The 27,754-nt window shown below is 40.5% G+C and overlaps 1 protein-coding gene and 1 long non-coding RNA gene across 3 annotated transcripts in view; one reads left to right on the forward strand and one right to left on the reverse strand.

Moving 5' to 3' along the window:
• The window catches only part of CNTN3 (contactin 3), a 336,043-nt gene that overhangs the window by 41,562 nt on the left and 266,727 nt on the right, over window positions 1-27,754 (forward strand). The window lies entirely within an intron of this gene.
• Window positions 22,202-23,517, reverse strand: LOC309858000. The gene is made up of 3 exons (XR_014308004.1): window positions 23,385-23,517; window positions 23,093-23,190; window positions 22,202-22,404 (listed from the first exon to the last, which is right to left on the reverse strand). It is a non-coding gene; the product is annotated as an uncharacterized lncRNA (long non-coding RNA).

Raw genomic sequence — 27,754 nt, forward strand, 5'->3', positions numbered from 1 at the left:
AGACGCTGTAGAGGACAAATGATGACCTTTGTTAGCGGTAGAGGCCAAGCTGGAGGGCTAAGCTTTGGTTTTGTTGGCTGAGTGGACTTGTTAAGACATACCTTTCAATGAGCAGTTGTATTTGCCTCTAATAGGCAGAGATGGACTGGGGTAGGCTTCACCTCACAGAATCTGTTCCCGGGGCACCTGGGTGGCTCAGTGGGTTAAGCCTCTGCCTTCGGCTCAGGTCATGATCTCAAGGTCCTGGGATCAAGCCTGGAGTCGGATTCTCTGCTCAGCGGGAGCCTGCCTCCTCCTCTCTTTCTCTGCCTGGTTCTCTGCCTGCTTGTGATCTCTCTCTCTCTGTCAAATAAAAAAATAAAATCTTTAAAAAAATTATTAAAAAAAAAAAATCTGTTCTAGAAGAACAGCAGAGTGACCTTGAAACCAAAGGAAGGAAGCATGGAGTGACCTAATTGTGTTCAGTTTGTTTCCACTTGAACTAGGCAATTAAGTCATTCCATATTCCCTGGAGCAGAGGAGTAAGAAGAAGGTGCCATATTAAGTTAATGAGATCTTGTCCACATGGAAGGAGTGAAGGAGTTGTTTTCCCTAAACACAGACACATGTGCTCACATCCATGGGCGTACACGTAGACACGAAGTGCATAGATTAGAGTCTGTATTAAGGTTTCTTTAAATACATATGAGAACATTTCCATTTGCCTTCATTAAATCATTTAGGAATCTCTACTCAAATGTCACATAAATTTTTTAAAAAGTTATTAAGTGAATGAGTTTCTGTATTGGACAGCACGGGTATAATATTCTCAGCCTTTCAAAAGTAGAAAATTGATATTGATGACTTCTAAAATGCTTAGGAATTTCTCTTTTGGCTTAGAAAGTTGAGGGACTGTCATTAGAAATGTTTGTGAGAACAATCACCAAGTGGACCTAAATTAGGAGCTCCCAGTTTACGGAGAGACTGAGAACTGTTCCAATCTTGCTAACACGGATTTTTTTCCCCCCATATTTATTTTTCATAGATTACCAGTTTTTCAAGGAGAGGGATTTCAGTGAATTATAACTAGCAATGTACTGAGCCTAGCTAATTGCTCCCTCATTTGTATTCTCTTAGCTCTTGTGCATACTCTTAAAATTACCATCAAATTGTTTTTGTTTAGCTGTGTATCTCCTTTGTTTATCTCTGAACATCTTAGAAAAAGGTACCCAGAAGCATCATCAGGTTGTCAGTAGAGGAAATGATCATTTGAAAAAAGGTTCCACACTTTATCTTCTCCAGATTTGAAAAGGCCCCTTTCTTGGAGGATATGCAGGTGCCCCCTGCTGGTCAGTAGCTCAGTCACTGGGAAGGTGCCATATTTGTAGTCACTGTGGTACTTAAGGTGGTAAGTGTCACACAGTGGAAACTCAAACATGTTGAATTGATTTCAACTGTTTGATAATCATCTATCAGTGGCTCAGAAGCCACTTTAGGTGTCATATTCTTGAAGATGCCTGTGGCAGAGACATTGAGGGCTCTCTAATGTAAACTCTCCATTTCCATGTCCACTCTACAAACCTGTCTACTTCCCCTCTGGACCTCAAAACGCTGACCTCTGTGGATTGCTGTTTTGGACTTTTCTTCTTGCCCCCCCCAGCTTCCATTTTAGTTCAGTTCAGCCAGTGGATGGCAGAAGTTCAGAGGGTTAGAGGAGAGTACAATCAGTAGTTATTACATCAACTGCTTCCATGTTGTGTTGCAGTAACTGAGCTGTGTTCCTCTTCTGAGGTCACAGCTTCTTTCTTTTAACCATCCCTCTCTTAAGGTAGAATTCCACCTCCTTACTCCCCCCACACCCCCACCCAGTGCCTGGTAATTTCCTCCTGTGGGTTGAATTGTGTTCCCTAGAAAGATCCGTTAATGTCCTACCCCCCTGTACTCATGAATGTGTCTCTATGTGGAAATAGGATCTCTGCAGATGGAATCAAGTTAAGATGAGGTCATACTGGGTCAGGGTGAACCTTAAATCCAGTGGCTGGTGTTTGGTGTCTTTATAAGGACAGAGAGATTTGAAGACTAGAGGAGACACAGGGAAGAGGACCAAGTAAAGATAAACATGAGGATTGAAATCAGTACTGCCACAAGGCAAAGAAGGCCATGGCTTGTCAGCAACCCCCAGAAGGGAGGAGAAGCAAGAGTGGGCTCTTTGCTGAAACCTTTGGAGGCAGCCTGGTCCTGCCAATACCATCATTTGGGGCTTCTCTCTTCCAACACATTGACAGAATAAGTTTCTGTTTTTTTAAAGTCATCTAGTTTGTGGAAGGTTTTTATGGCAGCCCTAGGAAACTAATATACCTGCCTTTTCCCCTTTAGATCCAAAAGTGGTTAGAGCCCTCAGCTGCTGCTAATTTTAGGGTACTTAGGGTACTCTGTTCTGATGATTCCCTTTACTTGTTCATTCATTCATGAATAGTCCTTTTTTTGAACTCTACCGAATTATACCATCGGACGGTGCCACCTCATTACGACCAGCACGACCCTGACGGACACAGCCCATCTCCATGCATCTCGTCTTTCTTTCCACTGCAGAAACCTCACCCTTTGCTCTGATCACTGAGTTTGGGCAGGGCACATGCTCACAGGTTGAATGACATTTCAAGCTCCCTTGCAGCTACACGTGGCTATAATGGCCCATTTCAGATTGGTGGGACATGACTGAAAATGATAGGCTCCACTTCTGGATTCCATCTTGTGGTTAGTTGAATAATAGTTCCCAGGGCACCTGGGTGGCTCAGTGGGTTAAAGCGGCTGCCTTCGGCTCAGGTCCTGACCCCAGGATCCTGGGATCGAGCCCTGCATTGGGCTTTCTGCTCAGCAGGGAGCCTGCTCCCCCCGCCCCTCCGCCTCTCTGCCTACTGTGATCTCTGTCAAATACATAAATAAAATGTTTTTAAAAAAACAGATATGTCCATGTCCTGATCACTGAGACCCATGAATACATTTGTTACCTTGCCTGGAGGAAGGGGCTTTCTCTAGATGCTCTGCTGGTTATCCAGGTGGACCTGGTGTAATCACAAGAGCCTTTCCCTATTCAAGGGAGGTGGGAAGAGGGGGGAGCAGAGGTTAGAGTGATGGCTTTGAAGATGGAGGAGGGGGCCACAAGCTTAGGACCATAGGAAGCCCCTAGAAAGTAGAAAAGATAAGGGAACACATTCTGTCCTGGAGCCTCTGAAGAAACACAGCTCTACTGATGCCTTGATTTTTACCCCAAAGATCCACTTACGCTGTTTTAAACTACAAAGTTTGTAGACTTGTTTAGAGCGGCCTCTGCTCTAACCATCACATATCATCATTCTACTCTGGCTCTATTTGTCAGGATTCTTAATTTGCAAGCAATAGAAACTAGCTCTGGTTGTTTAAGCAGACAAGGAATTTACTTAAAGGATGCCAGATCAGTTAAGAAGAAAATATTGAAAGGGCCAGAGAGCCAAGCCAATGATTCACACAGCCAAGAACATCAAGAACACCATGGACTTCAGAGTGTGTATCATGAATACCACTACCATTGTAAGACCTGGGCGCTGAAACGGCTACTGTGTGTTCTCTGCAAAATGAAGGAACTACCACTGCTGTCACCACTCTCTGTTAAGATGATTGCTCATGTGCTTTCCACTCCCCATTCAGAGTCTGGGCTGAGCCTATTTACTTGTTAGAGCCTAGGTTATGTGCTGCATCCTAGCTGCAAAGGAGCCTGGGAAGATAGGTTTCTGGCAGCTGGAATTCTGTTCTGGGGGATTCTGCCTCAGACCTCGAGGCAGTTTTCACACGTAAGCAACAAGGATGCTGACTGCCCAGATGGAATGGCACAAGTCCACTTCACCTATCCTAGGAATGTTAGGATTCCAAATTGGATTCTGTTATTACTTAGCAATAGCATGGTGAAATGTGGCACTTGGAGGCGTAACCTTTCCAGTAGGCGGTGATGTATCTGTTTTTAGCTCCCACCACTGAAGAGCTAATGTGGAGATTTTTTCCCCCATCAGGCTTATTGGGTTTCAAATGAAAAAGGTATTCTGGAGAGGGAAAATGAGAAAGCAAAAACATCTGCGACTTGGCAACCACGCGAAGCACTAAGGAGAGGTAGATTGAATAGTGGAATGTGGGGAAACCAGTAGATGGTACCCAGCAGCCATAGCGGGTATGCTGTTTGAAGCCATTCCCCCAGAAAACGAACAGTGGGACGAGCCGTGATTGAGTTGCGTGACGCGGTGGAATGTTCAGCTAATCAGGCCGTCTAATTGACTGAACATCTGCAGCTGCTTTATCGTTATTCTCAAATGGGCATTATTGCTTTGCATGCCAGGGATGCCTCCGTATCTCTTACCCTTTCTAATAGAAGCTCACTGTGGGGTTTACATTTCGACTGATTTTAATTGCATGAAAATTCAAGTGATAGCTTTAAGGTCAAATACAGTATTTTATTTTTTTTTTTCCTTTCTGTGGTCTGAACTGCTTTGAAGGTAAGGGTTGGAAAAGTTGACGTGTCCCAGAGGGAGAGGGGCTCCCGATGACTTGAGTGAAAGCACTCTGGAATCATGTTAGCAGAAAGCATCCAGACAGAGTTCAGTGCTGCCTGTGGTAGCAGAGGGAGAAGCCGAGGAGGAAAAGCCGTGTGTGGCCAGTGTGTCCAAGGGTATAAAAACCTTCATGGCTTACCATCAATTCATTTTGGAGCAAAAGGATTTACCTTCATGGGCCCATCTTCAGTCCCTCGTTTTCCCTTTTGAATTTATTACCTGGATATAAAGTGTGTTCATGCCTGAGCCCTAATTATTTTCAATAATCATTTTCTGGATGCTGTTGCCATAGCATCTAATTCTTTGGCAAACAAAGAAAAAAAATAACATTGATGTGTGCACTTTTTCTTGTTTAAGTTTGTGAAGCAGATACCAAAAGAAAGATTTAAAAGGGAAGAAGACAATACAAAATGAATAATTTGAAAAGGGAGGAAAGCATTGTATTTAGGGAAGTTATGAGAGTAATACCTGATGCGACAAAAGCAGGTCTTAGTTTACTTTTATTTCAGTCTGACTGTGTAAAAACGCACTGGGTTTATTTTCACAGCTAGTCATATATGCTAGAACCCATTACCTACAAACGTGAACAACTTTGTTTCATTTTGCTTTGTTGTGTCAATAATTTCTATTGGGAATGAGAGTAAAAAATGATGTGACTCATGGAAATATGGAGAAAATGCCACGAGTCGTATAGGATCTCAGTCCCAAGGGTTTAGGTGAATTACTATTCTGGATGAGTCAGGTTTGTGAGCTCACTTCATAGCTCCTAGAATTGTTTTCTAAAGCTCTTGGGGGCCTGCCATTTTGAATGCTAAATCCATTTCAACCTTTCTCATTTGTATAATATGTGATCAGTAGATATAAATAAACACACATCTTTATGTAAAGATGATCATATGTTGTTTTGGTGTACGAGGAGCTATTTCCTTTTTAAAAAATTATTTCAAGAATTCATGCCTTTATGAGGTGCCTGGGTGGCTCAGTCAGTTAAGCATCCAGGGCTCTGTAGGTATTAGCTCATCTGGTCCTCAAGAGCTAGGTGGTGGTGTTCAACTCCTGTTTTAGAGGAGGGACTAATGCTTGAAAGAGTGCACTGATGTACCTGCTGGCATCAAGCCAATGAATTCACTGCTGATGTCTGCACCCAGGGTTGTCTGGCTTTGGAGCCTGAGTGCTGATGACTTTGTATATTGACATCGTTAATGGTCATCCAGTCCATAGGGGTGGTTGTAAACATAAAAGGCCTGTTGGGTTACCACCCTCCGAATGAATGATACACAGCTTTACTTGCCTTCGAGATGCATATTCTGGACCTGGGGCTGTTACCAGCACCCCAGTGTCCCAGACATTAGATTTTGTCATAACTGAGACCGTTGACCCCATGGTCCTGACTACAGGTCACTGAAATACCCTTTGGGAAGCCACTAAATCTGTGTCTCATATTAAGCAGTTGCCTAGTGTGATTAGGAAGCCATCTAAAGAGAAGAAACAACATTAAATCAAGTAGGAGGATAGTGCCTTCATTTCTTTTAAGGAGGCAGGATTTTTTTTCCCTTTTTTTTCTTATCTCTTTTTCTCCTTTGAGCAATGCACAAGCACTAAAATATTGCTCAGAGTTGCTATTTTTTTTTTTTTTTTAATTTAGGTTGGTTGTGGGTGTCTTGGTTTATTTTAATCCTCTATGTTTACCCTTCAGTTCTGTTGGGACTGACTGCCGCCACAAAGCTCTCTGCTGGGAGAAGTGGGCTGTGTCAGGCACAAGGTATGTAGCCACTGCTACATGCCAGAGCTCCCTGATGACGAGGAATCTTCCATGCTGCTGAGGAGCAAGGCTCTAATGAGGCCCCAAAGGAGAAGGGGTGGCCAGTGCTTCCCCTTTGCTGTGGAGGAATCATCAACATCTTAGGGATCGTTAATACCAAAAACCCACTAATGCAAATCATTTGGTTCCGTGCATCACAAGAATCATGTTTTTTTCCAACAGGAAGACAGCTTAACAACATCATCTGCTGTTTCATTTTGCTGTTAAAGAACCTGAGATCCAGTATAGACCAGGAAACTTGGTATTTAAATACATTTTTGTATATTTTTTTCCCTAGGAATTATTTTAATTATGAAAAGAATGGCTAATGTTCACTGAGTCTCTGTGCTTCATACATTTTTATGCCTTAGGGTATTTAGTTCTTAAGGCAGCCCCCTGAATTAAGTTAGTGTTACCAACCTCATGCTACAGATAAAGAAAATAAAATATAAGATGTTAAGTTAATATACTTAAGGTCAAAGATTCAGTAAATAACAGATCAAAGACTCAAATCGAAGTGCAGTATACCAAAGACTATATAAATCATCTATTTGCTGTTTTTTTTTTTTTTAATTTTAAAAATGATACTCATCTGACTGAAAAATATTTACAGGAAGGCTATGCATGCCATGGGTCATCATTTTAAATATAGAGCACAGGGATACATGGATATGCCACTAACAGTTGTTGAGGTATGTTGCAAAAATGTACTCCTGAAACTGGAAGGTGTCTTAGAATGTCTTCCTTGGGAGAGTGACTTTTGAGACACAGTTCTGCATATAGGCAGTCTCTTGGGGTGTGCTTTCAGGATCAAGTCCTGTGAGAGAACAAAGGAAATATAATTGAGCCAGGGGATGAGATCACCTGTGATGCAGGCGTATCAAAAACCTCAGTCCATCTTCTGGCGAGATCTGGGCTGGGATGGACCTTAGGGGTTGCTTTCCTTGAGGCAGGGGACTAGACCTTTATATACCATACAAACAGCAGTGATTCCTACAGGTTGTCCCTAGGAAGGGAGGAAACAACTTTGAGAAAGGAGATTCTCTTTAGCTGAAGGCAATTCCTTTAGAGGGTCTCAGGCACCTGTATTTCCAGCCTCTGGAGTAATGAATGCCTCGTTCTGAAGAGAACAACTACAGTCCACCCCTTGTGTGGAACACAAATACTTGTTTTGTGTAATAGGTTTTGGAAACGTTTTCTCCAAGATTCTTCTTGGTCTCTTGGAGAAACTTACCAGGGAACAATTAATGGAACAAAATACATTCTTCACCTCTGCATCTTGTTTTCAGGTACAAAATCTGTATTTTATTAAATAGATAATTTATAAAAATACTGTGTATGTATGTAGGTAAGTCTTACCTAGATTCTCTTCGGCAGGTATTTCTCTTCCTTTTTTCTTTGTTGATCTTCTGGCATAAGGGATCTGAAGTGAAAAGATGGATACTTTAAAGCTCAGTGGGACTCTCTGGCTGTGTCAGGTAGAAATCTTTTCTCCCTAGAAACAAAGATTCTTAAATTCTGAGTTTTAGCAAATGGAAAAAAAAGGAGATTTTCTGTAGGAGGCAATGCGGTCATAGGTGAAGCCACTTCTACTTCTAAACAGATGTATTCAACCAATTAAGGACACATCTCCATAAATAATGGTCATTAACTTAGGGTGTGTCCTGGAGCATGATGTCTCATTCTTTCAGGGAATCTTCTACAATCTGATGCCTCTTGTACTTTCAGAATGCCGTTATAATGGTGGGAACACAGAGGATGCTCATGTAAAAGAAGTTAGACTACCACCTCACACTATCCAACACATTATTTTAAAATAGATCATAGACCTAGCATAAAAGCTAAGACTATGAAACATGTAGAAGAAAACTTACGTGCAAATCTTCATGGCTTTAGATTAGCCAATGGCTTCTTAGCTATAGCATCCAAGAAAAGAGACATAACTTGTACTTCATCAGAATTAAAAGCCTTTGTATTTTAAAGGATACCATAAAGAAAGTGAAAAGACAACCCACAGAATGTGATAAAATATTTGTAAATTGTTTACCAGATAAAAGTTTCTGGAGAATGTAAGAACTCTAACAATGAAATAATAAAGAAACAAGTAACCCTACTAAAAAATTGGCAAAGAATATGAGGAGAGATTTCTCTAAAGAGGACATAAAAATGGCTGATAAAGACCTGTCAACATACTCAAGACAATTAGATGACAAGCACCAACCGGGAGCGAATATTTACCAAAACCTGTTATCCAAAATATACAAACACTTAAAATTCAACAATAAGAACCTGAACAACCTGATTAAAAAATGAGCCAAAGATCTTAATAGACACTCAAGGGAGATCTACAGATGGCACAAAAGTGTATAAAATGATGTTCAACATTATATGTCTTCAGGGAGATACAAATGACAATAGCTGTGGGATCCCACTGTACATGTATTAGTGGCCAACATCCAGGACACTGATAACACCAAGTACTGGCAAGGATGTGTAACTCCATTAACTCTCATTCATTGCTGGTAGGAATGGCAAATGGTACAGTCACCTTGGTAGAGGGTTTGTCAGTTTATTACTAGAGTAAACATACTCTACCATACGATCCAGCAGTTGTACTCCTTGGTAGTTACCCCAAGGTAACTTACACAAAAACTTACACACAGATGTTCATGGCAGCTTATTTGTAGTCGCCAAAATAGTGACACAACTGAGGTGTCCTTCCATAGGTGAATGGATGAATAAATTGTAGCGTGTATAGTCAATGAAATTTTATTCAGGTCACAAAATAAACAAGTTATTTCATGTCATGAAAAGACATGGAGGAACTTGCAATGCATACTACAAAGTGAAAAGGCTACATGACATTCCAGAAAAGACAAAACTGTGGAGACAATTTAAGTCGATTTTTAAGGAGGTTAACGGACGGGAGAGATGAATAGACTTAGCACAGAAAATTTTTAGGGCAGCAGAACTGTTGTGTGTGGTATTGTGATGGTGCATACATGTCATTAAATATTTGCGTAAACTCATTGAATGTACACCGAGAGTGAACCCTAAGGTAAATGATGGACTTTGAGTGATAATGGTGTGTCAGTGTAGGTTTGTTGGTTGTGACTCCTGTACCCTCTGGTGGAAGATGTTGAACGTGAGGGTGGCTGTGTGGGTCTGAAGGCAGGGAGTCTATAGGATGTCTCTATATTTTCTTCTCATTGTGGCTTTGAGCCTGAAACTTCTCAAAAAATTAAGTCTGTTAAGGCAACCGATCATCATAGCACTTTCTCGGGCCAATGGCTTCTTTGTAGTATGAAGTGTGTTAGGACAAGTGGCATATGTTCCAGGTCTGCCCACTTTGTGTCCCCATAGCTGTCAAGTCAGGTGTTTGATCAGATGTGCTATTATCTGTGATCTCACATTAGATGATCCAGAAGCCTTAATGTAATGGCGTTAGTTAAGACCCATGGGCAAATGAGGCAAACCTATGCCTGGAATATAGATCAGTTTCTGTCAAGGTGAATTCCTGTACTTTCCAGGATGGAGGAAGTTTGCTGTAAGCAAATTATTATCAAGTTGCTTGTGGTTTCTTTATGGACACAGCTGTATTTGGGGCTCAGTGTTGGTCTCTTGATAGTAATAGGCACAGCTTTGGTGAGCGGAGAGACTCTGCTTTTGGGCCCCATCCATGCCCCCACCTGTGCTGCTGCCCCATCTTACACCCCTTGTGCCAGTGCTGTGGGAGTTGATGACAAAAGCTCACTGATAACTGGTGAACCCTTCTGCCTTACTGGGCTATTGGCCACCTCTCTGGGGGTGTAGTCCTTGGAATACTAAGGTCTTCACCTTTTGTGCCCACTCCTGTATTTCTTTTCACATTTTTGTTTCACAGGTCTCTGTGTCCCTGATCTATTCTCCTTTCCTATTTTAGGCTCCTGACCAACTAGCCAACCTATGAACCCCTGCCTTTCACTCCAGGTATATTCTGACCTCAAGATACTTCCATTTTAACAGAAAATGGATGCTCTGTCCATTGCGAATATTTGCCTTCATGGCTGTCTCTCAAAGATCTCCTCTGGTTGAACACAGGTTTATTTTTGATATACACACACATGAACTGCTGGCCAGTCAGGCTCTGCTTTATGCTTCATTCCAGAAATACCACCTCCATGTTCTGTTAGATTTCTGCTGTGCCAGCCTGACCCTGTGACTTGGAGGGTCTGACTAAACCAGGTTATGATGGACAGTTCTGTCAGAATGGTTATATAATGTCCCATGATTAGGCATCTCTCTTTTCTAGGGCATAGGAGCTCTGCAGGAGCTGTTTTTCAAATGGTGTATAATTTTCCACTGCAGAAGGCATGTCCTTGCTCCAGGACCCTGAGGGGATACGTTGTGATTCTCTTGTTGGAACTTGCCAGAAACTTTACAGCGCATTTACCCACCACTGATACTGCTCAAACCTCAGCATCTGCCACCTCATATGGCCCTCGGTAAAGGGCAGCTTTCACTTGTGCCCTTGTCTGCTATAGACTTTTCTAACTCTGGGCCCACTGAAAACTGGAAATCTTTGTATCATCCGGGTAACACGTCAGAGACTTGTTCAGAAGAGAAGGAGACCTAACTGGTGATTGTGTGTTTGTGTGTGTGTTGGCGGGGGGTGGGGTGGAATTTGGGGAGGGTTGATAATGCACTAATCTGTCCTTTACTTTGTTGGAAATGTCCTCATACACTTCATATCACTGGACCTAGAGAAATAAAAAAAGTTCACCTATAAGGCCAACCACTGGATGTAGGTAGGGTTTTCTTCCCATTTTCTGGAACACACCTCTGATATCCTTGCCATATGTTGCTCATTTGGTCTGATTAACATACTGTTATTAGTATAACATCGTGTTGTTCAGAATGTCCACCTTGTTTAGGTCGCTTGAGACTATGTTATGTCCATGGGTGGAAGGGTTATCATATTCCTGGAGCAAGGCCATAAATGTGTGCAATTGGCTATCCTTAGTGAGTACCCTAGAAAAACATTGAAAGTTCAGCAGTTTATACTATGAAGTCTACATATATATTTTTTTTATTTGACAGAGAGAGATCACAAGTAGGCAGAGAGGCAGGCAGAAAGAGAGAGGAGGAAGCAGGCTCCCTGCTGAGCAGAGAGCCAGATGCGGGACTCGATCCCAGGACCCTGAGATCATGACCTGAGCTGAAGGCAGCGGCTTAACCCACTGAGCCACCCAGGCGCCCCAAGAAGTCTACATAATTTTAATGCCAGAAATATATGGCATATAAGAAGGAAATGACCTATATACATATGATTTTAGGAAAGATAATTCTAACTAAAATGTAAAATTCTAACTAAAATATTAACAATTGGAATTCAGGAGTGTATTAAGAGGATAACTCTGACCAAAGAAGGTTTATTCCAGGAACATAAGACTATTTTACTGTGTCACAAGTGTCAACAAATTAGTTTGGAAAAACCATATGACCTTAACAAATATATACTGAAAAACTCTCTACTAAGTATCAGCTGTTATTCCTTGTTCAATATGTAGGTAAAATAGAAATACAAAGTGTTTAGATAGGACTAAGCATCTATACAAAAGACAATTAAAACCAACATGTATGAGTTTAAACGGCCAACCACTAAGATTAAAATTTTTAAAAATGTGCAAGGGTGCCTTTGATCACCATTATTTCTGTAAGCGTACTATAACCAAATCTGCATGATTTGGCATAAGAAGAGACAGATTGGCATTCTAGAATATAGAATCTAGAAATAGATCCTAGTATATGTGAGAATTTAATGTATACCAAAGATGGCATTTCAGTTTAGAGGTAAATAGATGATTCATTTAAGAAGTGGTGCTGGCACGAATGGCTCTCCATCTGGAGTAAAGTTGAGACTGGGCCCTTACCTTACAGTGTGGTTGTTAAAATAAATTCTGTATGGGTGAAGGATTTCAATATGCAAACTATCTTAGGAGGACATTTAAGAAGCTATGTGCTTAATAGTGGGGAAAACATGCTCAAGATAGCAACCAAAAAATATAAAGAAAATATAGACCTATTATCTATGGAAAACTCAAAAATTTTTACATAGAAAGGACTACCACAGAGAGAATCAGTAGAAAATATGGTGAAGAGAATTTGCAAGTAGATGACAGGCAGAGTTAATATCCATAATACACAAAGATTTCTTACTCTTAACATTTGTTAATTTTATTTCTGTATAAATAGCTCAAAGAAAAAGGAATAAAGAAACAAGCAGGTAATTCAAGAAAAGTGAAACCAGGGGGCTAGCAAATATATAAAGGGATGCTCAAAGTTCATGAAGTCACGGCAAAAGTGAAAAAGGGCATTTGTTTGTCAAGTAGAAATATAAATTGTTTCATATTTTTTTATAAAGCAATCTGGTACTCCTGTTTTAAAAATTATACATTACATATATTTTTATTCCTGAGAATCTATTCCATAGAAGTGAAATATTGTGTGTGTGTGTGTTCGTGTTAAAGGGTTTGGACAGGGTTGGAAACACTTCAGTGCATCTACTTATAGTATATTATATAGTTCACCATGAACAATGTAGGGATTAAGGGCACTGAACCTTCCCACATAGTCAAAAATCTGGATATAAGTTTTGACCCCCCCAAACTTTACTACTTACTAATAGGCTACTGTTGACCAGAATCCTTAATGATAATGTAAATAGTTGATTAACACATATTGTGTATGTTATATGTATCATGTACTATATTCTTACAGTAAAGGAAGCTAGAGAAAAAATATTAAGAAAATTATAAGAGAAAATACATGTATAGTACTAAACTGTATTTATCCAACAAATTGCCTGTAAGTCAACCTGCATAGTTCAAACCCATGGTGTTCAAGGGTCAACTGTGTGACTGTTAAGATTGATATTTGATGGGAACCTGGGTGGCTCAGTCTCTCAAGTGTCCAACTCTTAATTTTGACTCAGGTCATGAGCTCGGTCCTGAGATCAAGCCCTGCATCGAGCCCCATGCTGGGTGTGGAGCCCACTTAAAAGATTCTCTCTCTCTGTCCTCTGCCCCACCACCCCTCTTCACATGCTCTCTCTCTTTCTCAAAAAAAAAAAAAAAGAATGATGTGTTAGAGCCATGACAGTTGGCTTGGAGAAATTTTTATTGGGTATTTCTGAATAAGAATAGCAAATTGCAGAAAGAAAACAGTGTCTGTAAATTTTGCTAATCAGTAACAAACACTCTAAGTATGTATATATTTGTGTATTAATATGTTTGTGTGAATGTATGTATATTTAAATACAGTTAAATTAATAAAAAAGGGGGAAACTATGGAAGGATACCTGTTCTATTGGCTTGTCAACCTGTAATAAGTGGGGTGAGAATGATGGAGTGATGTGTATATATAGGGAAAGGAGTGAAGTGCAGAAAAAGAGGTAGTAAAAAATTAATTATACTAAATCAGTAAAATTTAAATAAAAGAAAACAAAATAAATGGGATTAAAAAATTATTTTGGGTGTCTGAGATTGTGGATATACATTGATTGTTCTAAGTTTCAAGAAATGAAACCAAATCAAGAACTTCTATTTTTATATTGGTGGGGGCAGGGAGGCAGAGGGAGAGGGAGAGAGAAAATCTTAGGCTCCATGCCCAGTGCAGAGCCCAACACAGGGCTGGATATCCCAACCCTGAGATCATGACCTGAGTGGGAATCAGGAGTCAGATGCTTAACTGACTGAGCCATCTATGCATTACCCCAGATTAAGAACTTTATTTTTTTATTATTATTTTTAAAGATATTATTTATTTATTTGGCAGAAAGAGAGAGAGATCACAAGCAGGCGGAGAGGCAGGTGGGGGCGTGGGTGGGAAGCAGGAGCCCTGCTGAGGAGAAAGCCAGATGTGGGGCTCGAAATATAAATTGTTGAGATCATGAGCTGAGCCAAAGGCAGAGGCTTAGCCCACTGAGCAACCCAGGTGCCCCAGATCAAGAACTTTAAAAAGTTACTAGGAGGAGCACCTGGGTAGCTCTCCTTGGCTAAGCATCTCTTGATCTTAGCTCAGGTCTTGATCTCAGGGTCGTGAATGCAAGGATTGTCTCGGGCTTCGTGCCGGGTGTGGAGCCTACTTTAGAAAATGAAAATAAATAAAGAGTTATTAAGAGATGATGTAGTTGTGTGATTGATACTAGAGATTAGACCCAGTTCTCAACTTTGCCTTTTATCGCCTGAGGACGGTACACAACATAAAGGCTGCTATTATCAAGACAGCTGTATCGATGTGATCTAAATGGTCACATTTAAAAAATATTATCAAAGTATTTTTTAGTAACAGCTCAACGAATTAATATCATTTGCTTCTTATCACAGAATACCAGAGTATCCCTAAGAAAGTGAGTTTCATATTTAAAGATTCTCTATGTTCTGGGATGCCTGGGTTGCTTAATTGGTTAATTGTCTGCCTTCAGCTCAGGTCATGATCCCAGGGTGCAGGGATGGAGTCCTACATGGTGCTCTTTACTTAGTGGGGAGCCTGCTTCTTCCTCTGCCTGCTACTCCCCCTGCTTCTGCTTCCCCCCATTGTGCCAAATAAATAAATAAAATCTTTAAAAAACCCTGTATATTATTGGGAAAAAAGATCAAGCACTTGTTCTTGTAATACAATTTAAATAAAAGGCTGTGACTTTAATTGCCTTGAGCTTAATGAACTTACAGGCCTTGACCTGAGGACCTTTGATCTTAATGAACTTAGAGTCTAAATTAAGGTAGCTACTAGATCTGAAAATGTATAACTAAAATGCTTACATTAATGCTTGTGAATAGACAGATGGATTTTATGAACACTTCAGACATGGTGGAATTTGAACCTGGTAAAACTGATACCAAATAGATTTAGAGTTATTAAAATACTAAGGAGAGTAGTGGGGATTCCAAAAGGATAATTTTCACAAAGCCCTAAAGGTTGAGTATGGGAGCGGTCACTCAGCATACATATCTTCATTCAGAAAATTATTTTAACAGGATTGAAGATCCTAAATAGTCATCCCATCAGAGATTAGAGAAATTATAAGGATAGTTTTCTATTTTGAAAAATTTAAAGCAAATTGTAGACATTCTAATTTCAGGTGGGGATAATAGTGGCTCATTGCTGTGAATTAACTAGCGGGTATTGAAACAGTAGCTCTGCAGGACACACATCCCTACACCTGCCTGCTGGAACTTTCGTTATATTGTACATGTTGTTTTGCAATACTGATGTCAGTTTTCTGAAGGTTCTTTTTGTTCTCTGCCTCAGAATTATTTTTAAAAAGATTTTTCCATTACTTCTCAACTTCACTGTACCAGAGAATCATCTAGGCAATCTCTTAAAAATGTAGATTCCTTGATCTCACACTGATGTTCTCATTCAATTAATCCCAGGGAGGAAGGGGCTCTATACTTGGCTTTTTAAATAAGGAGCTCAAAGGATTCTGAAGGAGAGAGTTAATGCCTTGTCTTTCTGGAAGCATTCTTACGGTCTTTATTTTAGGGAAGGAGATGGTCTGTATTCAGTATTGTAAACCTTAGAAAGTTTATGTACTGGTAAATAACAATGCTTGGATAAAAAGAAGATATCTTTGCATCATTAAATAATTTTGAGTGCTCATAAAACTGTATTGTAAATACTATTTAAAAGCAGAACATTTTTATGTATGTTCAGTGAAGAGTTTGACAATACAATCTGAGAATGAATAAAGGCTCCTTTAAACTTTAAAGTTTCTCAAAGTCAGATATGTAATATTCTTGAGCTTTTCAATATATATTATTATATCATAAGGTTGTGAATTCATATCATAATTTATTGAGAAGAAATTCTAATAATGCCTTTCCCCTTTCAGTGCCAGCTTGACCTCTCATGTCACTTTTCCCAATTTATTTTCTGCCTGTGGTCTCTGATCAATATAGAAAAATCAGTCTGTGTTCTTTCTGACTCTTGCATTCCTCGAGTTTCTGATTAATTTATTCTCAATGACTCTACAAATTCCACCATTGCAAATTGAAAGTTTAACCTGAACTTGTCAGTCAAATATGATTAAAAATCACTTGCAAAGAAGTAGTAATTTTTTTTTTCTGTGTTCTTTTAGCAGTCCTTTGTACTTGACCTTCATTTACACTGGAAAAACTTTTTTTTTTTTTAAAGGTTTTATTCACCTATCAGAGAGAGAGAGAGAACAAGCAGGGAGAGGGACAGAGGGACAAGCAGATGCGCTGCTGAGCAGGAACCCCAAGATGCGAGATGCAGGGCTAGATCCCAGGACCCTGAGATCATGACCTGAGCTAAAATCAGTTGCTTAACTCACGGAGCCACCCAGACACCCCTCCACTGGAAAAACTCTGAATTTAACGACTTAGTTAGATGGTTACAAAATCACTGATCTGTCCAGTTTCCTTTCCTCTTCCTATACTGTCTCTGTTTTTCTACCCAGCTTTGGCATTTCTGTGACCTCAGTATGAAATGGGGGGCTGTGAGGTCATCATGAAGTTAATCATGGGGAACTTACTTACAGGTTTGATTATGTAATGCTTGTGTTTATGCAGTTCCTGTGATCAAAGTGCACCTTAGGTTTTTCTTGGGGGAGGGACATAAATTAATATCTGTATATAAAATCTAAATATCTTCTAGGTAAATTTTGAAAACAATATTGAAGGTATAATTATGGTACTTCCTATAATATTCTACTTAATTAGTTTGTATCATTTTACTTGGAAAATATTTTAGCTTATATTCATGTTTCTTATGAATGCATATATTTATCTTTCTCCATATTGAATCTCAGGGTATTTTCGCTTTAACCCTTTTTTTTTTGTAGAAAACCTATGATAAGTGTCATAAGCAGCACATTACCTGGAGCATTAAATCCAACAGCCTTAGCTTGGCGACATCATTTGTGAAGTGGTAACAGAAGATCTGATACCACCAGAGATTATCATTCCTAAGTAATAAAGTATATGCTAGTTTTTAGCCTTATTTTTTTCTGGTCATATTGTTATCTTAAATGCCTGCATATTTTTGCATTCTCTTTTATCTTGATTACTCATGTCTCAGTGTTTCACACATTTCATTTACTTTCTGCCTGTTGAATATTTTGAAATTTAACACAGTTTTTTTGTTTGTTTGTTTGTTTTTTTTGAACTTTCATGTTATATTTTAATGGCAATGAAATTTAGCTTCAAATAAGAGCTATGAAGAGTAATTCCATCCACTTCAACTAATATTGTTAAGCACCATACATTTTCAAAGCTCTGAGCCAGGTGTTAGGGAAGGTGCAATGATGATGCGTGGTCCCTGTTGTTGGAGGATTTCTTTTTTTTTTAGTTTTTTTTTTTAAATTAATTTATTTTTTTTTTAGTTTCTCTTTAGTGTTCTAGAATTCGTTGTTTATGCACCACATATTCATTCATTATTTATGTACCAAGCCCAGTGCTCCATGCAACATGTGCCCTCCATAATACCCATCACTAGGCTCACCCATCCTCCCACCCCCACCCCTCCAAAACCCTCTGTTTGTTTCTCAGAGTCCACGGTCTCTCATGGTTCGTCTCCCTCTCCGATTTCCCCCAACTCCCTTCTCCTCTCCATCTCCCCATGTTCTCTGTGTTATTTCTTATGCTGGAGGATTTCTTTTTAATTTTCATGACTTTTTAAAAAGACGTTTGTTGGATCCCAGTGTTTATTGTGGCCTGAGTGGAAAAAGCCAAGATAAAAAGTCTTGGTGTTCTTGGTCAAACAAGCAAAGTCACACCCCTTCCATACCAGGGAAGTTACGTGGCAGTGTCTGCCAAGTCCAGGGAGAATGGGTTAATTGCCGCTGAGAGTAGGGGTTGCCTCCAACCCCTGTCACAGGCAGTGGTTACAGCTTGACGCAGGCAAACACTATTCCTACAAAAAAACATTTTAGAAAATAAAGTTTCCTATGACAAACATTTATACTGCCAGAGGTACAAGTTAACAGGACTTGGAATTATTAAAACCAGCCTTTCCATTATATAGTCAAGTTCTCTGCTCTTAGGAAGTAGTCATAGACAAAAACTGTATGATGAAAATAAAAAGAGCAAGCATAGTTTTAGCTTAAAGTCTGTGGAAACTGGGTTATAAAGAATGTTAATTTTCCTAAAGGCTGAGTCAAAAACTTATTATTTGAAGTTTATAATTTTGTTTCTACATACTGCCCCCAAAACTTGTGAGTTTATTCAAGTACATTTGTAAGCCTAATATATATATATATATATAGAGAGAGAGAGAGACAGACAGAGAGAGAAATTGTAGCGCCTGAGAGAAAGTGCCATGAAAACAGGATGCTTGGAGTAGATGGAGAGAAGGTTTCACATTCCCACAAGAGAGAGAGCCACCTACTTGGTAATGAAGTTGGTAATGAAGAAGGGATCCAATGGAAAATGGTGACCCACTTTTTTTTTTTTTTTTTAACTTTTTATTTTTTATAAACATATATTTTTATCCCCAGGGGTACAGGTCTGTGAATCACCAGGTTTACACACTTCACAGCACTCACCAAAGCACATACCCTCCCCAATGTCCATAATCCCACCCCCTTCTCCCAAACCCCCTCCTCCCAGCAACCCTCAGTTTGTTTTGTGAGATTAAGAGTCACTTATGGTTTGTCTCTCTCCCAATCCCATCTTGTTTCATTTATTCTTCTCCTACCCACTTAAGCCTCCATGTTGCATCACCACTTCCTCATATCAGGGAGATCATATGATAGTTGTCTTTCTCTGCTTGACTTATTTCGCTAAGCATGATTCGCTCTAGTTCCATCCATGTTGTCGCAAATGGCAAGATTTCATTTCTTTTGATGGCTGCATAGTATTCCATTGTGTATATATACCACATCTTCTTGATCCATTCATCTGTGGATGGACATCTAGGTTCTTTCCATAGTTTGGCTATTGTGGACATTGATGCTATAAACATTCGGGTGCATGTGCCCCTTTGGATCACTACATTTGTATCTTTAGGGTAAATACCCAATAGTGCAATTGCTGGGTCATAGGGCAGTTCTATTTTCAACATTCTGAGGAACCTCCATGCTGTTTTCCAGAGTGGCTGCACCAGCTTGCATTCCCACCAACAGTGTAGGAGGGTTCCCCTTTCTCCGCATCCTCGCCAGCATCTGTCATTTCCTGACTTGTTGATTTTAGCCATTCTGACTGGTGTGAGGTGATATCTCATTGTGGTTTTGATTTGTATTTCCCTGATGCCGAGTGATATGGAGCACTTTTTCATGTGTCTGTTGGCCATCTGGATGTCTTCTTTGCAGAAATGTCTGTTCATGTCCTCTGCCCATTTCTTGATTGGATTATTTGTTCTTTGGGTGTTGAGTTTGCTAAGTTCTTTATAGATTCTGGACACTAGTCCTTTATCTGATATGTCGTTTGCAAATATCTTCTCCCATTCTGTCAGTTGTCTTTTGATTTTGTTAACTGTTTCCTTTGCTGTGCAAAAGCTTTTGATCTTGATGAAATCCCAAGAGTTCATTTTTGCCCTTGCTTCCCTTGCCTTTTGCGTTGTTCCTAGGAAGATGTTGCTGCGGCAGAGGTCGAAGAGGTTGCTGCCTGTGTTCTCAAGGATTTTGATGGATTCCTTTCGCACATTGAGGTCCTTCATCCATTTTGAGTCTATTTTTGTTAACACAGTTTTTTTAACTGTTAGGTAAATTTGGGAATCAGCCATTCTTAATTTTTTAAAAGAAAAAAACCTGAAAATTTATTAATCAGTTCTGTTTATATTATGAAGAAAATATGAAGTCATAACAGAGCCTTTTCAGTTGTTAAAGTAGAAAAGAATAAATAGGATCAAAATTAGTGAATCTTTTAAACAATATTGAAGCAGTTTGTCTGGTAATTTATGCCATTAGCTATATTCAAGACCCTGTGATCATTGCTGAGTCATGTCTGATGATATTCATTGTTTCTGACTCATTGTGTTATACTACTTAGTACATTTTAGCTGAGTAGTTAATAACTCAGTGATTCTCAAATAGTTATGTGGAACAGAATTGCATTAAGAACTTTCTCAGGGGCGCCTGGGTGGCTCAGTGGGTTAAGTATCTGCCTTTGGCTCAGGTCATGATCTCAGGGTCCTGGGATTGAGCCCCACATCAGGCTCTTTGCTCAGTGGGAAGCCTGCTTCCCCTGCTCTCTCTGCCTCCCTCTCTGCCTTTTTCAAATGAACTCTTTTCATACATACATTCATAAAATACATACATACAATGTGTGTATTTGAAAAAGTTCAAATACATACATACATTGCCAAGCCTCAGATTTTGCTTGGACAGAGCAAAAACGTATGGATTTTGAAAAATCTCCCCAGTAGTAATCTACTACTTGATTTTATTTTATTTTTAAATTTTATTTATGTATTGAGGGGAAAGTGGGGGAGACCACACAAGTTGCTGGAGGGGCAGAGGAAGAAGCAGGCTCCCCAGTAAGCAAGGAGACCAGTGTAGGACTCAATTCCAGGACTGGGATCATGACCCGAGCTGAAAGCAGATGTTTAAACAACTGAGTCACCCAGGCGCCCCACCATCCACTATTTTAATCGCTTGATTTACCTTCTTTCAATTTTTCCAGTGGCCATTAGCTTAATTTTTCTAAATCACGAATTGTTTAAATACATCTCTTTTCCAAAGCTTTGGCTGTTTCTCATTTTATAGGATGAAATTCATGTTTTAGTGTCTAAGTCCTTCCTTGTCTCAAAGGAGACTGGAAGATACCACAGTTCTAGCCGAATGCACCAGCATGCGTCCCGCACCAACAATGGTGAAACCCATGGCCCTGAAGCACTGTCTTCTTGCACCCACAGTGGACACTGGCAGGCAGGCATGGGACTGCTCTCGGCAGAACTCAGATTTGATCTGAGCATCCTTTTTCATATAGTTGTATGGAAAGCTACAGCCAAGTGATGAGAGTTGACATGTAGCGAAACCAATGTGACATCATATTTTACGTGAACTCTTTGTTCTAGTCTCCAGCTTTATAGAGTTTAGGAAAAGAAAAACAGTCTTGGGGTGCCTGGGTAGTCATTCTGTTGGGTGTTGGCTTTCAGTTGAGGACAGGATCCCAGGGTCTTGGTCTTGAGCTCCCTATTGGGATCTGTGCTCAGCAACGATCCTGCTCCTCCTTCTCCTGCTCCCCCTGCTTGTGTGCTCACTCTCTCTCTCTCTCTCTCTGATAAATAAATAAATAAGTAAGATTTAAAAAAATCTAATATTTGCTTATATAGTGGAACATTTCATGCATACAAAGAATCCACATTGCCATCCGTAATTTATAAAGGACAGTAGAATGAACGTTCATGAGCCCCCTACACAGCTTGTGAAATAGAATATTATCAGTGTCTTTGAAGGCTATTTTATGTTTTTTCTCTATTCCTATCCTAGTCCTTATTGTAGGGGTTGGTACCATTTGAATTGTACATTTATCATTTTCCTGCTTTGTGTGTGTGTGTGTGTGTGTGTGTGTGTGTTGATAAGTGTTCAAGTAACTCTGTACAACTCTTAAGTTTTATTTATTTAATTTTTTTTTTTTGGATTTCATGTAAATGGTATTATATTCTCTTCTTCCGCAGTTTGTGTTTTCATTTGATGTATTTTGAGATTCAGTTATGTGTATATGTAAAACTGTACTTCTGTCAGTCCTTTCTGATTTGTAGTATTCCATTGACTGCATACACACTCATTGAAAGACATTGGTTTGTTTTCTGTTTTTGTTTTTTTAAGATTTTGTTTATTTGACAGAGACAGGCAGAGAGGCAGGCAGGGGTGCCCGGGGTGGGGGCAAGAAGCAGGCCCCCTGCTGAACAGAAAGCCCTATGCGGGGCTCATCCCAGGACTCTGAGATCATGACGTAAGCCGAAGACAGAGGCTTAACCCACTGAGCCACCCAGGCTCCCGGTTTGTTTTCTGTTTTGCTGTTACCTGTCATGCTACTAGGTTTATTGTTGGACATGTTGAATGGTGTACAGGTGCAGGAGGTTTTCCACTGTGGGTACCTAGGCGACAAAGGTCAGTGCCTTCATTTACCAAATGATACACATTTTTGTCCAAAGCAGTTAATCTGAACCTATATTTCAACAAAGTATATAAAAGTTCTTTTTGTTTCACCGACTCAGCAACACTTGATAGGCTAACTTCTCAATTTCTGCCCATGATTTTATCTATATTGTGACATTTTTGGTAGTGTTTAATTATTCTTTTTTTGGGCTTGTTCTATTTTACACAATGGATTTGTGTTATTAAAACCAAAAGTTTGAAATATTCTAAGTGGAAAAATAAAGAATAATCTGTATAGTATGATTACAAACATATAAATAGAACATACCACCTTCATAGGTGCATGTATATAGACATGTATGTGCGTATATATGTGAGTGTGTATGTATATGTACGCACATAAAATAGATGATCACTTGATGAATATTGTTTGATTCAGGGATACTACTTGGCCATATGGTTTACCCTTTGCATACCGGTTAACGTGGGACTAATGATGTCGTTTGGGTAGAGGGAAGCAGCAGAAAGTCTTTAACAGGAAGTGGTGTATAAGGAGGCGGAGGTGGAGCCGTTGAGCTCTTTGCCGGCTGTGGCACATGAGAGCCATGTGCCAATGGCTTCATCTCCCAAACTCAGATTCGTCAAAACTCAAAAGTCAGATTCCCCAACGTAAGAGTTGGTGCTTACCTTATCTGTCCACGGGAAGGTGAGTAGATGGAATCCACGTAAAGCACTTTGTATGGAGAGCGGCATATACTAAATGTTCATCTGACTTCATTGACCATCTGCTTGGAGAAACAGGGCACACATAAGGAAAAGAGCAGTACAGGAAACATGCTGAGAGCCAAAGTCAGACCAATGCATCATTTATAACCGAGTCAGTGTTCACAGAAACTCCTATGGTGGAAAGAGAACTATTAACTGTTAAGCAGGACACGGGGAAAGCCCCCAAACTTGAGAATCTGAAGCTGTTTCTTACTCTTTGTCTGTTTACACGTTTCCACGTTCCCCCACTCCTTTCTGCTGAAAGACAGATGAGAAAAATCTCTGAAAATCTTGGGAAAATGTATAAACAGAAGTAGAAGCCATGGAGGAATCCCGGCGTCTGTGGAGCGGCTGGCTTTTTATTTCAAGTGTATGCTTCTGCGAACGTGGATGGCTGCCAGGCCTGGAAGAGGGAAGTGTTTTGCTAACTCTGCACTTTCCAAGTTCTTAGAAGCATTGTCCCCTGGAGAGGTAACCTTGAAGAAGCCCAGCTTCCCTAATAGAACATGCTGCCTGACAGGTCATGCAGGTCTGGATTTTGTGTGTGCTGATCTGGAAGGCTCTCTGCCAGGTCGTGCCGTCCCCTCTTCTTAGCCAATGGCGCCTATTTTCTGAACAGATACAGTGTGGACATGGGAAATAAGGCCTTTATGTTTAGACGATAGGAAAGACCTTTTCGTTGTACCAATGTATTATTTTTAATCCTACTTGCTTGCAGTCTTAGTTCTTCACCTGTCCACTCTGTCTCCTGCTCAGAGGCTCAAAAGAACAAGGATGATACAAACGTGTCCATGAACTCAGTTGTACAAACAAGAAGAAATGATAACCGGTACCTAACAAAAAAGCAGCATCAGAGGTCCACAGTAGAAATATCTGTGTAGGGACTGCCTAGATGATACTGTATTAAACTGTTATTTTTTTGTTCCATCTCAGAAGGATTGGATGTTTTAAACTGGTGAAGGGAGCCCATGGATGTTACGGGTGGTGGAAATAAAGCAGCCTGAGTCCCAGGACTGCATTGGTGTAGACTCTAGACCACTCTTCGTAAGCTGGGTGAAAGTGGGCAGCTTACTTCCCTTCTCTAAGCCTTCCTTTGCTTCTCTCTAGGTGGCCAGAGTCTTAGCACTCCCCTCATAGGGCCCTTGGGAGGATTAAATGAACTCCGTGCCAAGCACATGATAGTCAATAAAAGACAGGAATTACTATCAGCATTTGCCTTTTAGTACTTTAAGAGAAACATTTTTAGCACCAGTATTTGGCACCAACTACAATAAATCGAATCCTGAAATTTCAAAGTGACACTCCTGCCCCCAAAAGGCACTTGAAATAGTTGAATCTCATTCTCATCTTCCATCCTGGGTGAGGTATGTACTCGCTTATGTCAGGTCTGTGTCCATGGGACACCGTGTGCCGAGAGGAAAATATCATAGTGGGGCTTTCTTTTTAAAATATTGGAAAAAGACCATTTATACAGTCCTGTACAATATGAAAAGCCCACTAAACCACTTTTTGAAAGGTAGCAAAGGTGATATTCAGAATATTTAGGAAGGGGCATGATACGCCCGATCAGAATGGGCAGAGCTGTGCATAATGGTCATAGCTAGGCAGTGTGTACCTGAACTCAGTATCAGCCTAGACTCTGGTGAGGAGAGGGCTTGGGTTGTGGCTGCAAATCTTCAGCAATTTCCAGACTTTTAGTTACTAGTCCCCATAGAGCCAACAGCTTTGTTTTTGATTTCTTTCCTCCATTGCTGCCTCAGGGAAGAGCATTTCACAAAAAATACATACCACCTACCAAGGACATGAATGTCCACACCTCCTTTATATTATAAAAACACTTCGGTCTTCAGAATGCCCACATGATAATAAACATTATTCAAATATGCATGCTCCAATAACCTAGATTGTCTCCAAAATGAACATTAAACAGGAATATTTTTATTATGATAAATCAGAATGTATCTCTCATGTTTCCAAGCACCAGTTTTGCTACATAAAATGATAGATGTCTGACCCTGGAAGTAATTGGGCTCAGGAGGAATACACGGGGAGAGAATTTTAAGTGAAGTTCAGCGTTCTTGGCTTTCTTAGCTTGTGATCAAACTTTAATCACTCTGCTTTCAAACTGTAAAATGAGTGGATTATGTAACCAAAATAAAGCGAATCCTTATTGCACCCACCAAAGCGTTTCGCAAACAGTTACTAATTAATCTGCACAAAATCCTTTCAACTCAGGATCACCCCAAGTTTGTATAAAAAGCCTTGCTGTAGCGGATGTTAGAGGTTAGAATTGTAACCCACCAGCTCTTAGGGTACATGAAAACCTGCCTCCTATAGTTTTGTAATTCAGTTTTAGTTAGTTAGTTAGTTAGTTTGTTTGTTTGAAGTGGCAGACACCCATTCCTCCTCCCCAGGTGTCGTGTTACATTTCCCAGTCTTCATGGAGCCAGTGTAGTGTGAAGTGGGTGATAATGAGAATACTTGGCAGGGTGGGCTGCGTAGAAGGCACCTTCTTCCAGGTTGTCTCCATGTGTCCCTTCCTGTCAGGCTCTTGTCCCTGCTTCCATCTTGGAATCTTTCCCGAGTCCACCTTTCTGGGAAACGCTGAGGAACGGCTCTTCTCTTCAGCTGTGCTGCTTCTCTGTGGACTTCCAGACACCCATGTCTCCCTAGCTGGGAAACATGTGTTTTTTTTTTTTTTTTTTTTTGAAGGAAATTCTTCTTTCTCTCTAAATGTGTTTCTAGCTGAAGCTTTTAATGAATCTTCTCAGTGGTTTTAGGGAAACATCCCATGCATTGGGGGAACAACTTGGAACTTTCCATTCTGCCTCCTCTTTCCCTGTGAATAAGGAATCACAGAAGGAGGAGATGCAGGGAAACTAAACCCACATTAAAAATTTTATAACATCCCCAGAGGTGACGACATCTTGCGGACTTGTTACTGACACCTAGAGCTGGAACTTGGAAGCTCACTGTGTCCTAGCCAGTGCTTGGGGACGCATCAGTGACCCTGCAGCAGAATTACTCTGGAAAGTTTAAAACAACAACAACAAGACGACAACAACAACAGTTCTGGGCCTGGTGCCTGGAAATTATGATGCAGTGGGATTGGGGGATCAGCGTTTTTGCAAAGCTCCCCCAGATGGTCTGATACGGAGCCAAGTGTGGCAACTACTTCCCTAAGTGTGATGTTCATTAATTCAGCAAATATTGTTGAGAGCGTCTGCTGTGAGCCAAGCCCCGTGACAGGCTCTTGGGCAGACAGTGGGGATGCACACGGAAACAGCCCAGCAGAAAGTGAGCACGGGAGAGCTTATCTTTATTTGAAAAAGGGGTTTTTTGATTATTGTTGTTGTTCTGTTGTTCCTCACCTGTAACTGCATTCAGAAACCTCAAACTGCCAGCCTGCAGGCTACATCTTGTCTAAGGCAAGTTTAGTTAGGGCCATTCTGTGTTTAAAAAGGAAAAGAAGTTGCCAACCTGAGAACAAAAAGGTTAATGGCTACTGTCTGGAAGGGAGAACCAGCTGACCCTTTTCACTGGGTGGGCCCTGGGCAGCTCCACGCCCTTCCTACCAGGCACTCTCCGCTAACTTCTCCTGTCTGCCTGGTTCTTTAATGTCCTCGTATTTTGAGTATACGAGGAAAATTCAAGTATGTATTTGTGGGAAGTATCACTTGTTATTCTGGAATGTGAAGCCCTGGTGAAGGAACTTTCTCTGGTCCTACAAAATGAAATAGAAGCTCAAATAGCCACATAGTGGTCCTTCATCTGGAGGGTCTGGAGAAGGCAGAAGGAAGCAGAATCTGCGCTTAAAGCCAACCAGAAACCACAGCATCCATTATTAGCATATTTGTCATAAATGTTTTCAGGCAGGATTCTGGCTGCAGAAGAAGCAGTGCTGGTATTCAATGTTGGGCCTTTACCTGTAAATCTGTCTGTAGCTTTTTTGGTAAATTCAGTTCCGCTCCCTAAGTCTGTCTGTGCGGGGAAATGAAAGCACATAGATTACTGTCGTGTGAACTGAAACGTGTTGACTTTTAGTTGCACCTCATGGTCTACATCCAGGTCTTCAAATTTTTCCTGCCAACAGTTAACAAATGCCTTCCTAATATTTCACACGGGGGAAGCACAGAAAATGCTGATACCCGTGTGGCACGCTGGGGGTGAGAGGAGAGGCCCCTTGCGGCATGAGGCAGCCTGTGTACATGGAATTGAGGTATCTCCCGTGTGGGCACCGTCTTTGCTGCCCTCTGATCCTTGGTTACAAAATTTTGGTTCTTGGACATCAGCTCATTAGTGGGTGGATGAGAACCATTTCATTGAATACAGTGGAATACTTTCTGCATAATAGATATTTTCTCCTTTGACACATGGGAAGGATGCATCCTCTTTCATGGTCACACTTCGCCCAGTGAAAAAAATAAAATAAATAATCCTTCAGTCAATCAATTATTTATGTATTAATTTTAGAGAGAGAGAGAGAGAGAGCGAGCGAGCCAGCATGTAAGCAGTGAGGGGGTGGGGCAGAGGGAGAGAGAGAATCTCAAGCAGGTTTCATGCTCATTGTGGAGCCCGACATGG

Source organism: Mustela nivalis (assembly GCF_964662115.1).
Source record: "Mustela nivalis genome assembly, chromosome: 1".
Taxonomy (NCBI): Eukaryota; Metazoa; Chordata; class Mammalia; order Carnivora; family Mustelidae; genus Mustela; species Mustela nivalis.